The sequence below is a fragment of the Hyla sarda genome, chromosome 2 (assembly GCF_029499605.1).
Source record: "Hyla sarda isolate aHylSar1 chromosome 2, aHylSar1.hap1, whole genome shotgun sequence".
NCBI lineage: Eukaryota > Metazoa > Chordata > Amphibia > Anura > Hylidae > Hyla > Hyla sarda.
Window position 1 is genome coordinate 179521799 of NC_079190.1, and position 15037 is coordinate 179536835.

Genomic DNA, 15037 nt, shown 5'->3' on the forward strand with positions numbered 1-15037 from the left:
CACCACAATGCAATAGTATTGCAGTGTACTATATAAGCTATTTCTTGTACAAGTCCATAGACTAAAAAAAATAAATCAATGGTGTTTGTGCCAGTCCATGCAGGGACAATTTTTTAAACATATTTTGGTATTTTGCCACCATATCAGTGCCTTGGAAAGCAAAAAAGGGGTGTGAAAGCATCGATAGAGTGATGATGGGCCAAATTTCTCATAATGGTCCAAACTGTAGGAAAAATTTTGTGCATCTTTCAAGACATTGGACACTTTTGTCTAACTTTATAACACCTATTTGTTAGAATCCAATATTTTGGGCCACATTTTGGGACAATTACTGCATACATTGCCACATTAAAAACTATTCAATCTTCAAGAATTTGGTGGTAAATGGAACCAGTTATGTTTATCATAATAAGACAAACTAAATAAAGATGTTCCCACAATTCTGTTAATACTAATGACATAGGACTATCAGAAAAATTGCCATTTGGCTTTGTATAAATATTTTGGTTTTCTGTGGGTTTATCTGATTTGAACATTGTAACCTCTATTCAACAGCAATATCTTTACAATATCAATAAAGTCTTGAGAAGGATAAAAATAACCTGAGTCACAAAGGCTTATTATCTCCCTGGAGATTACAGCTTAGAATGGTATTAAACTTCTGAACAATCTTTGATCTTCCAGCAACTTGTTCTTACTTTTGTTATTCGAAACTCTGCATCATTATTAAGCATAAGCAGTCTGTTTTCTATGTCCAAAATATTCACAATTCAAAATTTTTTTTTCTGTCTACTTTGCACGTACATGTGAAAAATGTGAATGAGTTCATTTATTCATTTGATTAGATTTTCCATTAATTACTAAGCAGTTATAAGCTCCACATATCAGCAATATTATTTGAAAGTCACTTAGAAGGGTTTTATACAGACACTGTTTATAGAAACAAATTATAAAAACTTCCGCTAAGCTTTGAAGTAAAGTGTCCAGTTTGTCATACATTTCTAATGATCTTGCTAATGATTCCTAATATACTGGTTTGCTTTTAATGGAATAGTAACCACTGTACCAACAAAGTTGTTTGCATTGCAGATACAAAAAAAGAAAGAATGAAAGTTCAAAGGGACATGTTTGATTGTGTGTTTTTTTTTACCGTGCTTCATCCCTTCATAACCATAGTTTAATGAGTTTTTATTAGAAAAGCATGGCTGCACTTATGAAAAAGAAGCTTTCTTTGAAACCAGGAGGGGACCATGTTTTCCCTGGCATAAGCATGTTAGTTTTTAATATCAGGTTTTCACTCAGGCTGACTCCTGATACATTTTGGAGGCATAAGCCAACAAGGTAGAAGCTAATAGCAAGGGGATCATGTGGCCATATGGAAAGAGTAAGATCAGAAATAAGGACAACAAATCTCTGCAAACACTCCACTCTTCTGATATAATGTTACCATTACCATCAGTCCTTTGTTAACATGGATTGATAGTGCGGAAATGTATTATTTAGTTAAACAATATTTTATGAGGGCAATCCTAGATAGGTAAAAATTGTCTGCATTAACCCTTTCATACAGTTCTGACATTTATAATAATGAGTTGTAGTTATATTTCTCTATACAGACAGTTACTCTATTTGTTTACATCTATGAGTCTACAATTGTTTATGCAGAGTGCTGTCAAAATAAGCAATTCCTTTTAAATCATTGTTAATAACAGGTAACTATATACTGTACATATCACACAGACAGATAACACTTCAAGGTGGATATTGTGTGTGGAATAAAAAATTACTTTTGTTAGTGGTATCAGCAGAGAAATGGCAAAAAAAAACTGTTTATCTATTAATGAAAAGACGCTGACTCCGCATTTAATTTTATAACAAAAAAACAAATCACAGATATCCCACAAAAAAATGTTGTGGACCTTTTTTTTTTTTTAATTATTATTTCCATCATAAACTCCATCAGACTTCTATCCTAAAGTAAAAGTTTAACGAACTTTGCTCTGTGGCAAGAAGCATTATCATCCTGAAAAATTACATGACAGTTCATGAAATATCATGAAACCTATTTTCTCTTGATGGAATGAGAAAAGTATCTAAGATGCTCTATATGTGCATTGATGGTTGAGGAAATAACTGTAATCACCCCTGATCCTTAACCTGATATTAAAGGGGTACTCTGGTGGAAAACATTTTTTTTTTTATCAACTGGTGCCAGAAAGTTAAACAGATTTGTAAATAATTTCTATTTAAAAGTCTTAATCCTTCCAGTACTCAGCTGCTGTATGCTCCAGAGGAAGTTGTATTTCTTTCTGGAGATCTTTTCTGTCTGATCACAGTGCTCTCTGCTGACACCTCTGTCCGTATCTTGAACTGTCCAGAGCTAGAGAGGTTTGCTATGGGGATTTGTCCCTGCTTTGGACTTTTCCTGACAAGGTTTCAGCAGAGAGCACTGTGGGCAGACAGAAAAGAAATTCAAAAAGAAAAGAGCTTCCTCTGAAGTATACAGCAGCTGATAAGTATTAGACAGATTAAGATTTTTTAATATAAGTAATTTTCAAATCTGTTTAACTTTCTGGCTCCAGTTGATAAAAAAAAAAAGGTTTTCCCCCGGAGTACCCCTTTAACCCCAAATATAATAAGGGGAAATTGTATTCAATACACTTCTATTTTTAGTGTATATAACCAAGAGTTTTCTATCTTAGTACTTTGACCTCTTCTTTTGTCTACCTGTATGTTTATCTTTTAAAAATGTTGCTATTCTGTTTATAACTGCACTACAATTTACATACCAACTTCATTTGCCTAACTCTGCATTGGATTTCCATGCTGAAGGAGTTGTATTATCCTTTCCATTGCTTCAGTTGACAACTCTCTTGTTTGTCCATTGAAGCCATTTGATTAGTCCTTTGGCACGTTTTGTAACCTTCATCTTTTACCTACAGACTCACTAGCATTTTTTTTAGAAATGCACATTACAAGATTATTCCAATTAGTTTTTCTTCAACATTGAATGATTCTATGATTTATTTATTTATTTATTTTGGTCAAATCAGTAATTTTTTTTGTGGTTAACCAACTTAGCACCTTGTGCAATAATTATGTGGAATTTTTTCCCTAGTGATGTCATAATCACAAACTGAAAACTCTCAGAACAATTACATTATTCTATATATCAATGATTTGGTAGTAATGCAACATTGTTCATGCAATTGCATATGGGGAAAATAACACTATGAGCAGTGTGTGGGAAAATCAGCTATGGCCAGCACTCTAGATTCTATTTAGTGAAAGAACCTTGAAAGCCCTAAGGTATTGTTAGAAATATATCTGCCACACGGATCTCTCCTTCATTTCCTGTAGACTGTAAGTAAACCGCAAGGAGAGGCTGGATTCTCATATCTGTCTCAGATCTCATCTATCTGGATTTATTATCTACTTTATACACACTATCAGAGCAGTCTGTGGTCCAAACTTAAGAAATCAAGTGGGATACTAAAGTGTGTAAGACTTACTGAATCATTTAAAGAAAGTGTACAGCTAAGGATACAACATAGAACTAAAACTATGCCTTTAATTATAGGCTACAAAATTCAAGGCTACGAGAACATATGTCACCTCTAAATCACAAGTAACTGAACTTGTATTTGAGTTTACTACATTTAATGTGTAAAATATTTGGTACAGTTATAAAAAAAAAAAAAAAGGTAATATCTAGACATGAGAATTTTTGAGGCCAGGTTGACACTTTTTTTGCGGTGTTTTATTTTATGCACTGATTTTTATACATAATGGGTAAAAAAATGGCAGAGAAAAAAATATGGCACATGTTTTTTTTCCAATAAAATCAATTGGTCAATTTCACTCTGTGTGAATTCAGCCAGATGCATAAATTGTAAATTAATAATAAATATACACTGTGCATTTCCATACCTTATAAACTGTTAGGATATTCATGAGACAGAGGTTAAGATAGATGACCGGTAGATCAATTATTGTGGTAGCTACAAAACTTCAATGAAAAGATCAAGAGTCAACAAATTTGCACACCACATATATAAGTTTTTCCCTGTTGAGGATTTTGCTCACTGAAATGGGAAGAAATGAAATTCTAGAAATTCGCAAAGGTCAAGAGCATGTAGTTTGCTGTGCTTGATGTGTGGACACCAACAGTAGAAAATTATATTGTACCTTGCCCAGGATAATGTATAGACATGACTCCTTTGGTACACTTACATGTATCCCTTATCCTAAGGATAATGTATCCCTTATCATAAGGATAAGGAATAAGTGTCAAATTGTGGAGGGTTCAACCCTGGGATGAAATCTACTGGATGGTGCCCTAGCTCTCATCCCGAACATGGTGTGTCGACCACTAAACGGAATTGTGGCTGACATGCCCCCTCAATGTATCTCTATGGGAGAGCCGAAGCTTTTTTCTTGTGTATCTATAGCTCACCTATAGAGCTGCCTGGAGGGGTCGTGTCAATCACAGCTTTGTGTGGTGGTCAACACAGCTCTTTTCATGTAGAGAGCCAGGGCATCATGCAACAGATCGCAAGGGATCCCAGTTGTCAAACTACTCATGATCTGACACTTTTCCCCTATCCTTAGGACAGTGGATACATTTTTCTATCCCAGAGTTCTAAAATACAAAGAGACAGCTGCTGACCCGGAGATGGCGGGGGTCCCTAGCGGCGGGGCCCTCGCGATCTAACGTCTTATCCCCTATCCTTTGGATAGGGGATAAGATGTGTGTGGCAGAGTAACCCTTTAAGACTGGCATTTACAGGTCTTTAGCTAAAATGTGCTGGAGTAAGTCATCAAGTGGCACATAACATCTTAAACATTTGTTGCATCTGTGGCTGTTGTAGACTTCTGCTACAGTTTATGCCAGGGCTGCTGGAGGCCATGGCCCCTCACTGATAAGCCTGTTTACATTATAAAATGAAGGTGAGAGCTATATAAAGCTGAAAAGTTCAGAATTTGTGTCCAAAAACTTTTTTGTCCAAAAAAGTTGCAACTTTTGTATGGCAGAGAACTGGCGTACATGTGATATTGAAATCACCCCTTAGTGCCTGCCTATAAAAAGCAGAAGAGCTACTTAAGTTTTTTCTTCTGTTTCGCAGGTACTATGGTATCGGTTTCTATTTCCAATATTTACTTTTTTGGTGTAAATGTTTACTGTTTAAGGTCACAAAATTCAAAGTTGTTGGGGAATGTAGAATGTCAATTTTTACAAGTAATTTGAAATAACTTTTGTAAAGAGGATACATTTTGCATTTCAAATTAATATAACTATAAGTATTTACATAAGAATATATACATTAACTATAAAGCAGGTCCAAGTTTCTGCCGTTTTTTCTGCATGTCCATTAATGTACCATAGCATGTAATTGCACAAAATGGCTTATAAAAATGACATAAAGATCAACATGTATTGAAGCCATGTTTTTATAGGGAAAATGTACAAATTGGAAAACATGACCAGTTAAACTGTTCTTTCACGCTGCATTACTGAGGAAGGCAAAAATATTTTCCATTTTACTGGTTTAATGAAAATCTTCCTCCATACTCACAGAAGGAAAGCGTATAAAGTGATGTGTTTGAAAAGATTTGAAGGTTTAACATGCCTTTAGGAAAAGGAAAGTTATTTCAACTTTTTGTTAAGATCCACATAGTTATTGAAACTTCATAAAGCAGCTGGAACTCATTAATACTCCAACACAACTTCCAACCCAAATTTCAGGCTACTAAGTACTACTTTCAGGCAGGCTTGCTGGGAAATCTGCTTGATGTGTCTTTGTATTTTCTTTACTGAAATATTTAGTATAATGTTCAAGTCATGGTTGAAGTTATTTTAATGCAAGTTTTGAATAGAAAAAAAGTCTAAATTAAACCTTCTGATTGTGTTTAGTACTTGTGGAAGTTTCATATGAGAAAATATAGAAAAACTGTGAGTTTTGTAGTAAAATTGAAGATATTTTAAAAACCACTCTGAATTCCCCTGAGTCTCTCAGCCTTCAGAAGATTCAGCTGAATGATTTTGATATGCCCAGAAAGGAAAGAAGCGTAGACATGATGTATTGTTCTTTCTTCCCCCGATCAAAGCAAAATATCATTGAACATTTGCCATGCTAAATATATAAGGAGATTTACTATTGCAATAAGGCAAGTTTTCTGATGCAAACTGAATTTTTTGTGAGCGCCAATGAAGGCCCATCTATACTTATATCAACATAATATTTGCTCCTTGAACCATTAAAAAGAGGCATGGGTTTCCAGTCAAATGAGAGACAAATGTTTTATCAAAGGTTGCAGCCTTATATCAGACATTAGTATTGTTCAATAGTGCATGCAATTTTCCTAAAAACAGAGTGGAATCCTGCAAGTCTGAAACAACATTTCACCCTAGTAAAAACCCAACACTCTTAGTAAATGAGGGCTGCTATTTTAGACTTGCAGGATTCCACTCTATTTACTATGGGGATTCACAGATTTACAAGTCGGGAACATTTTCTGACCAGCTTGGAAATTTCCAGCCATTTACTCAAAGGATTTTCTGTGAATTCAATAGTAAATAGGTAGGGTTGTGAAACCACACCACTTTTTTGGCTTTTCACAATGCAATGTTGGGTTTGCCAGATTTTCCTGGTGCAGACATGTCACAGACACCATGCGCCAAAATAACTTGGAATTACCTGACAAACACTAGTCAGTTTTTGCCTAGTAAATGACGGCCAATGTCGGGTTGGTCATATTTTTCTGGCACACACTTTCACAGACTGGCGCAGACTTGGCTCAAACACTATGGGCCAAAATAACTTGGAATAACCCGGCAAATTATTTTTTTGGAGCATATATTATGGTAAAATGAAAGGTTATAGTACAAGTACAAATTCAAGTACAATTGGTCCTGCAAAGAACAAACCCTCATATGGCTGTGTCGATGAAAAAATATTAAAAGTTATAGCTATTAAAAGGCGAGGAAAGAACGGAAATGAAAAAACTAAAATTGTACCGTGTTAAAACAAAACACACTCGTAGGTATAAAACTAAACACTGCATAATTCTCATTTTACATGACAACACCATAGCAAACATCATGCATCATCCTTACATTCATGGAAGGCTGCCCTGAAACCTGACAGAGACTTTCCTTATGGGTTTTGGGGCAAGAAAAATCTCAACAGCAAAGGGCGAATTTTTTATAGCTATCCCCTATTATAAATATTCTTAATTTCATATGATAATGTATTCAAAGGTGTCTGTAACCTTTACATTTCTAAACTGCGATGGAGACTCTAACTTGCCAAGGGCTACCACCTGTCATGTTTTACCTAGCTGATAGTCAGTGGGTATTTTGCCAACTTTGGTAACATATTGGGCATTATTGGCTGCTATGGTTAGGCATCTGAGCTAGTTTCCCCATCACAACTTTATAAAATAGCCTAAGTAAACTTTTGCTATATTTTTAAATTGATAAACTCTGCTCCCTATGCTTATTCTCAGTTTGTTCAATTCAGCTACAAGACAGATTCCTGACAATGCTTGTAATGTGTAAAGCTAAAACTTATAGTAAGACAGGGCCAGCAAACTAGCTGTAAAAAAAAAATCATCCTAATAATAAAACTGTGAATCCTGTAGTGTGATGTTCACACTCATTATTCGTCACGTACTATCGTGCTATAAGTGGTATTGATAAAAAGAATACAATAGAATCCAGTTAAATCATTATTCATTGCATTGGTATTGGAGCATTGACTACAGCGAATGTAAAGCTTAACTGCACAGTTTCTTTGCTAAGTATCTCACTACTGAGTTCAGCTGTCAGACGTGTAGAAATGTTGTCAATTATGCTACAGAAATCTTCTGTAGATTGGCTGCACAGACTGTATATTATTCTAAAGAATCATTTAAACATACAGCACTAAAAAAGTGACAGCATCTAAACTATAACGCAAAGCATTAGTACAGACACTGGTGTTGAAATCATCAGCTAATCTATTGCTTATAAATACAATGTATAACAAATGTTCATTAAGTTATTTAGACATTAGCAAATAAATAAGGAAAAAATAGTATAGTTAACTGAGTCTCAGGTAAAAAAAATTATTTAAATTATTTAAATACAGAAAAACTTTTCTTAATATTGTGTAGCAAAAAACAAACAAAAAAAACAACAATGATAAAAGCAACTTAATAAGTAAGAACTTAGGGGGGCATTTATCATTAAAAAAGTGTAAAAAAAAATCTATAACTCACATTATACAACTTTCTGATCATCTGTGCAATGCTCGCCAAATGGGTCGAGCTTGCAGCAGAGCAGGCATGACTTTTTTTTCCATCTTTTTATTGCCTTTGTTATTACGGGGAAAAGGCGTCCTCTATAGTCACCTGCTGCTCTGTCCGCACAATTATACTTCTAAAGACCTATGAGATGGTAAAAAGGGCATTAACAGTTTTTTGTGTCAAAAGCTGAGCATCCTTTTCAAGATTTGTACATGGTGAACAAGTTCCCTGCAAACTGGCAATGCAGAAGCCTCAAAACATGTGTTTAACACTGCCTAAAGCCCTGTATAACACTGTTGGCAAGCGGAAACACAATGGCTTTGTTTGAAGCATTTCAAAAATTCTCCCTTTTGGAAGTAGCAACAGGTTTTGAGTCTGGCAAGTAAAGACTCAATTGATTTTTTTCAAATGTTCCAAAAATTATCCCTTTGGGAGTTGTAACAGGATTGGTGTCCCAAAAAAGTGAAGAAAAAATAGCTTTTGTAGTAAATTCTCCCTTTTTTGGCTATCATGAGTTGTGTATGTTTAGGCCTGACTGTTAGTAGCAGCAGCAAGGGTAATGGTTAGGTAGTTGTTGTAGCAAGCAGACAACAGGCTTTGGTGGACTGTTGGTAGTTGGTAGCCAACAGACATCAGGAAGTGGTGGACTGGTGGTAGTTGAAGTAGCCATCAAACGGCAGGCAGTGGTCGACTGATGGGGCTTGCAGTAGCCAGTCGGCAGTGGTGGAGTGGTGAGAGTTGTAGACGCCAGCGGACATCAGGCAGTGGTGGACTGGTGGGAGTTGTAGAAGCCAGTGGACAGCAGACAATGATGGACTGGTAAGAGTTGTAGTTACCAATGGACATCAGGCGGTGGTGAGTTGTAGCCAGCGGACAGCAGGGGTAGTGGTAGTACTATTTAATCAGTGGCATCAGGCACAGAAGTTTTACATTTCTCACTGATCCATGCCACATTCATTTTAACAAACGTCAGCTTTTCCATGTTGCTGGCAGACAATCTTGTTTGCTTAGGGGTGACCACAATGCATGCCGTACTAAGCATTCTCTCTGATGCTACAATGGGGGTGGACATAACAGAAAACCCACGGCAAACTGTTGTCAAATTCCGTCCAATCATTTAATTTGGTTGACCCAGAAATTCTTGGGTTCTGGGCTCCTGGTGTATGTCAGAGAAAGGGAACAGCTAAGGTATGAATCAACCTGGTTGTTTAGGTGGTGGTGTGCATCCCTTTGGTGACAATTTATATCAGGGTGGAATACAGAATGTAAAAACTTTGTCATCATGTACTCCAATGTCAATATACTGCTGCTCCTGTCTCTAGCAGTAGTAGTGGGAGTGGAGTATTGACTCAGTGGGGAACAAAGAATAGACCCCCATTTAGCAGGTGTTTGATGTTGAAAATCAGTGGCAAGATGGCTGCGTAGCTTCTTACTATAAAAATCTAATTTATCCTCCTTCTCAGAAGGTGAAAAAATGCCGATATTTTTGCTTTATACTGAGGATCTGAGAGTGTGGCTATCCAGTATTTATCTCTTTCAAGCATACAATAAGCCTTTCATTGTACAATTAAGAAAGAATACAGCCCCCATCATTGCCAGTTTTTCCGAGGGCCTGGCTTGTTCCACCTTCATCTCATACTGCCAAGGCTGGCCATCGTGGTCCTCATCATCATCATCATCATTGTCACCTTGTGTAGGCTCCTCTTCCCCCATCCCTTAAATAGATTCCATCTGCAAATCCTTCTATTCAGGTCCCACTTCCTCATCCAACTCAAGAAGAACATCCACACTGCAGCTAGTCAAATGTGTACCTTCCTCCATCCCTCCTTGCTCAATAATCACTGAGAGCGTTTGCTCCACAAGGAATATCAGCCACATAGCATCACTAATTCCACTGTTGTTCTTGCTGACAAACCATGTTGCCTCTTTGAAATGCCTGAGCACACAGATTGGTGTCTATGATTAGCTGCCAATCCCTAAACTGAAAGCCGCACTGGCTCCAAAAACTGTCCATCGCCTGTATTAGATAGTTTGTCACTGCTGGTATATGCAGTCCTACATGTTTAATATCACCTAGAAGCAGCGCTTTTGCCATGTTTGTGCCATTATTAGCAAACATAATTATTAGCAACCATATTTCCCAAAGTAAGATCACTCACAGAAAGCCAGTGTAAAACACATGGCAGCAACTCCTCTGCTCAAATATAGGACAGTAATGTTAATAGCAAATTTTGAATCTCCCATTTTAAATAAGACTTGTATGTATGATGGATAGCTAGCTAGATAGATAGATAGATATACTCAAGAGGAGCTGATGGGTTGTCTTGGCAAGCTGTAGGAATAAGGTGTTGAGCTAACAGATCAATGTTATTGCATCAATCTATATAGGCAACCAATCTATTGCTCATAACAGGCCATTAGGAAGACTAAAAAAAAAATGAAAAAAAGTTAAAAGAAGTTTTTTTTTATATATATATATCTATAAAATTATAAAAATTCAAACAACCACCCCATTTCCAAATAAAAAATAGAAAAAAATGTATCATATTTTGTATCATGACTTGCAGAATGGCCAAAACTATTAAATTATTACATTTCTGATCCCGCATGGTCAAAGGTGTAAATGCAGAAAAATTCAAAACATCAAAATTGTTGAGTTTTGTTCCCATCATATCCCAGAAAAAAGAGTTTCAAAAGTTAATACTATGAAAAAGTGATACTACAGTTTATGGTGCAAAAAAATAAACCCTCACAGGGCTCCATAGATGGGAGAATAAAAAAGTTATAGGGGTCAGAACATGGCATTACACAGACTTTATTTTTTTTACTTTTTTATTGTAAAATAAGTCCTTATACAACTTTGTCAGTGTAAAAATAAAAAATAAAGTTATTGGTCTTAGAAGGTATAGAGAAAGATGTTGGAATTATTGTTTTACACAGCATTTATTTAAAGGCGAATACAGATGATTTCTTCTAAAAACCGCACTATGCCTGTCTTCAGGTTGTGTGTGGTATTGCACCTCAGTTGAATGAAGCCAAGTTGTAATACCACACATAACCTAAGTATGCAGGTGGTGCTATTTTTAGAAGAAATTAGCTCTGTTTTTCCTTCCCCTTTAAGCTTAAATGGGCACTGTCAGATAAACTTTTTTTGTTGTACATCTTGGCAAAACATTAAACTTTCTTATATACTTCATAAGAAAATGTTATTTCCTTTTCATAGAAATCATGGCTTATAAAATCATGGCTTTGTCCAAGCTTAAGCACAGACATGGACAAAGTCCAGTAGGTGAGGGTGGGCTAGCCCTCCTCTGTGCTGTCTCATGGGACAGGAAAGAGCACAAAGGAGTACTATCAGACAGGAGAGAGCACAGAGGAGTACTATCAGACAGGAGAGAGCACAGAGAAGTCCTATCAGACAGGAGAGCACAGAGGAGTCCTATCAGACAGGAGAGAGAACAGAGGAGTGCTATCAGAAAGGAGAGAGCATAGAGTAGTGCTATCAGACTGGAGAGCACAGAGGAGTCCTTTCAGACAGGAGAGAGCACTGAGGAGTACTATCAGACAGGAGAGAGCACAGAGGAATGCTATCAGACAGGAGAGAGCCCAGCGGAGTGCTATCAGACAGGAGAGAGCACAGAGGAGTCCTATCAGACAGGAGAGAGCACAGAGGAGTCCTATCAGAGCGGAGAGAGCACAGAGGAGTACTATCAGACAGGAGAGAGCACAGAGGAGTACTATCAGACAGGAGAGAGCACAGAGGAGTACTACTATCAGACAGGAGAGAGGACAGAGGAGTGATATGAGACAGGAGAGAGCACAGAGGTGTACTATCAGACAGGAGAAAGCACAGAGGAGTAATATCAGACAGGAGAGAGCACAGAGGAGTCCTATCAGACAGGAGAGAGCACAGAGGAGTCCTATCGGACAGGACAGAGCACAGAAGAGTCCTATCAGACAGGAGAGAGCACAAAGGAGTCCTATCAGACGGGAGGGAGCACAGAGGAGTCCTATTAGACAAGAGAGAGCACAGAAAAGTCCTATCAGACAGGAGAGAGCACAGAAGAGTCCTATCAGACAGGAGAGAGCACAGAAGAGTCCTATCAGACAGGAGAGAGCACAGAGGAGTCCTATCAGACAGTAGAGCACACAGAGGAGTCCTATCAGACAGGAGAGAGCACAGAGGAGTGCTATCAGACAGGAGAGAGCACAGAGGAGTCCTATCAGACAGGAGTGAGCACAGAGGAGTCCTATCAGACAGGAGAGGGCACAGTACATTTTGCACAGTACATTTTGCTTCATAGGAAGAAAAAACATACACCACTGAATTGCATGATGACTAATGCCAGAAGTCTGTCCAATAAAACTGACGAACTGGAGTGGTTGATGTCTGAGGAAAATTATGACATAGCGGGTATAACAGAGACTTGGTTGGATGATAGCTGTGACTGGGCGGTCAACATACAGGGTTATAATCTATTCAGGAAGGATCGGACAAATCGGAAAGGAGGAGGAGTTTGTCTGTATGCGAAAATAAATCTGGCCGCGCTGCGGGAGGATATATGGGAGGGAAACGATAATGTGGAGTCATTATGGGTAGAAATATATGTAGACAAAGATAAAAAAAAATTCTGATAGGGGTTTGTTATAAGCCACCAAACATAATGGATGATCAATTAATGAGGCAAAAAAACAAAGCAGTAAATCAAAATGAGGTGATAATAATGGGGGACTTTAACTATCCTGATATAAACTGGGAGACTGAGACCTGTGAATCTCATGAAGGAAACAGGTTTTTGACTATAACTAAAGACAATTATCTGTCCCAAATGGTGCACAGCCAGACCAGAGGGGGCGCCCTACTAGACTTAATATTAACCAACAGACCTGACAGAGTAACTATTGTGCAGGTAAAAGGACACCTGGAAAATAGTGATCATAATATAATACTTTATAACTTATTCTTCAATAAGGGAATCTCTCGAGGGGCCACAAAAACAATGAACTTTAGGAAGGCAAAGTTTGATCAGCTCAGAGAAGCCCTTAACAATATAAAATGGGATATTGTCCTCAAAAACAAGAATACTGTCACTAAATGGGAGACTTTTAAAGACATCTTAAATTATCACTGTAACAAATATATACCTTATGGGAATAAAAGGGTCTGAAATAAAAGAAAATCAGTATGGATGAATAAAAACATTAAAGGGGCAATAAAGGACAAAAATAAAGCATTTAAACTACTAAAACAGGACAGCAGTGAGGAAGCATTAAAAAGCTAAAGAGAACAATTTAAAATATGTAAAAAAAACAGATAAAAGCCGCAAAAATAGAGACAGAAAGACTCATTGCCGAAGAGAGTAAAACTAACCCCAAAAAGTTCTTTAACTATATAAATAGCAAAAAGGTCAAAAATGAAAGTGTGGGCCCCTTAAAAAAAATGATGAAGAAGAAATTATAAACCTGGATCAGGAAAAAGCTAATATATTAAACAAATTCTTCTCCACTGTGTTCACTGAGGAAAATGAAATGCCAGGTGAAATACAGAGAGATAAGGTAAACTCCCCAGTACAGGTCACCTGTATAACCCAGAAAGAAGAACAGTGCCGCCTACAAAAAATCAAAACAGACAAATCACAAGGTCCAGATGGCATTCACCCCCGTGTTCTAAAGGAATTAAGTAATGTTATAGACAAACCCTATTTTTAATATTCCAGACTCTATAGTAACAGGGACTGTTCCCCAGGACTGGCGCATAGCAAATGTGGTGCCAATATTTAAAAAGGGAACAAAAGGTGACCCAGGGAATTATAGGCCTGTTAGTTTAACCTCCGTTGTATGTAAATTGTTTGAGGGTTTTCTAAGGGATGCTATTTTGGAGTATCTTGATACAAATAAATGTAAGACCCCATATCAGCATGGCTTTATGAGGGATTGGTCCTGTCAAACTAACCTGATCAGCTTCTATGAGGAGGTGAGCTCCAGACTGGACCGGGGCAATCGCTGGATGTCGTATATCTGGATTTTTCCAAAGCATTTGAAAGGTTGGTGCATAAAGTGAGAAGGATGGGGCTAGGGGAGAATGTGTGTAAGTGGGTAAGTAACTGGCTCAGTGATAGGAAACAGAGGGTGGTTATTAATGGTACTTATTCTGATTGGGTGACTGTTACTAGTGGGGTACCACAGGGGTCCGTCCATCTTGGGTCCTGTTCTGTTTAATATATTTATTAATGACCTTGTAGAGGGGTTGAATAGTAAAGTAGCAATCTTTGCAGATGATACTAAACTCTGTAAAGCGGTAAACACTATCGAGGACAGTGCACTGTTACAAATGGATCTGGATAGGTTTGGGCTGGGAAGTGGCAAATGAGGTTCAACACTGATAAAATGTAAGGTAATGCACATGGGGAGGAAAAATCCGTGCTGGGGTCATGTATTAAATGGGAGAACACTTGGGACGACTGACATGGAAAAGGACTTGGGAGTCTTAGTTAACAGTAAATTTAGCTGTAGTGACCAGTGTCAGGCAGCTGCTGCCAAGGCTAATAACATCATGGGGTGCATCAATGGGGGCATAGATGCCCACGACAAGGAAATAATTCTACTGCTGTAGAAATCACTAGTCAGACCACACTTGGAATACTGTGTACAGAACTGGGCACCAGTGTACAAGAAAGATGTGGTGGAGCTGGAGAGGGTTCAAAGATGGGCAACCAGGGTAATACGGGAAATGGGAGGTCTACAGTAC

The 15037-nt window shown here is 37.6% G+C and overlaps 1 long non-coding RNA gene across 1 annotated transcript in view; it reads left to right on the plus strand.

Moving 5' to 3' along the window:
* Positions 1 to 8853: 8853 nt before the first annotated feature.
* LOC130355559 (uncharacterized) overlaps positions 8854 to 15037 on the plus strand; it is a 96883-nt gene continuing 90699 nt past the window's right edge. Inside the window, exon 1 of the long non-coding RNA XR_008888579.1 lies at positions 8854 to 9108. This is a non-coding gene — a long non-coding RNA (uncharacterized LOC130355559). The remainder of the gene's footprint in view (positions 9109 to 15037) is intronic.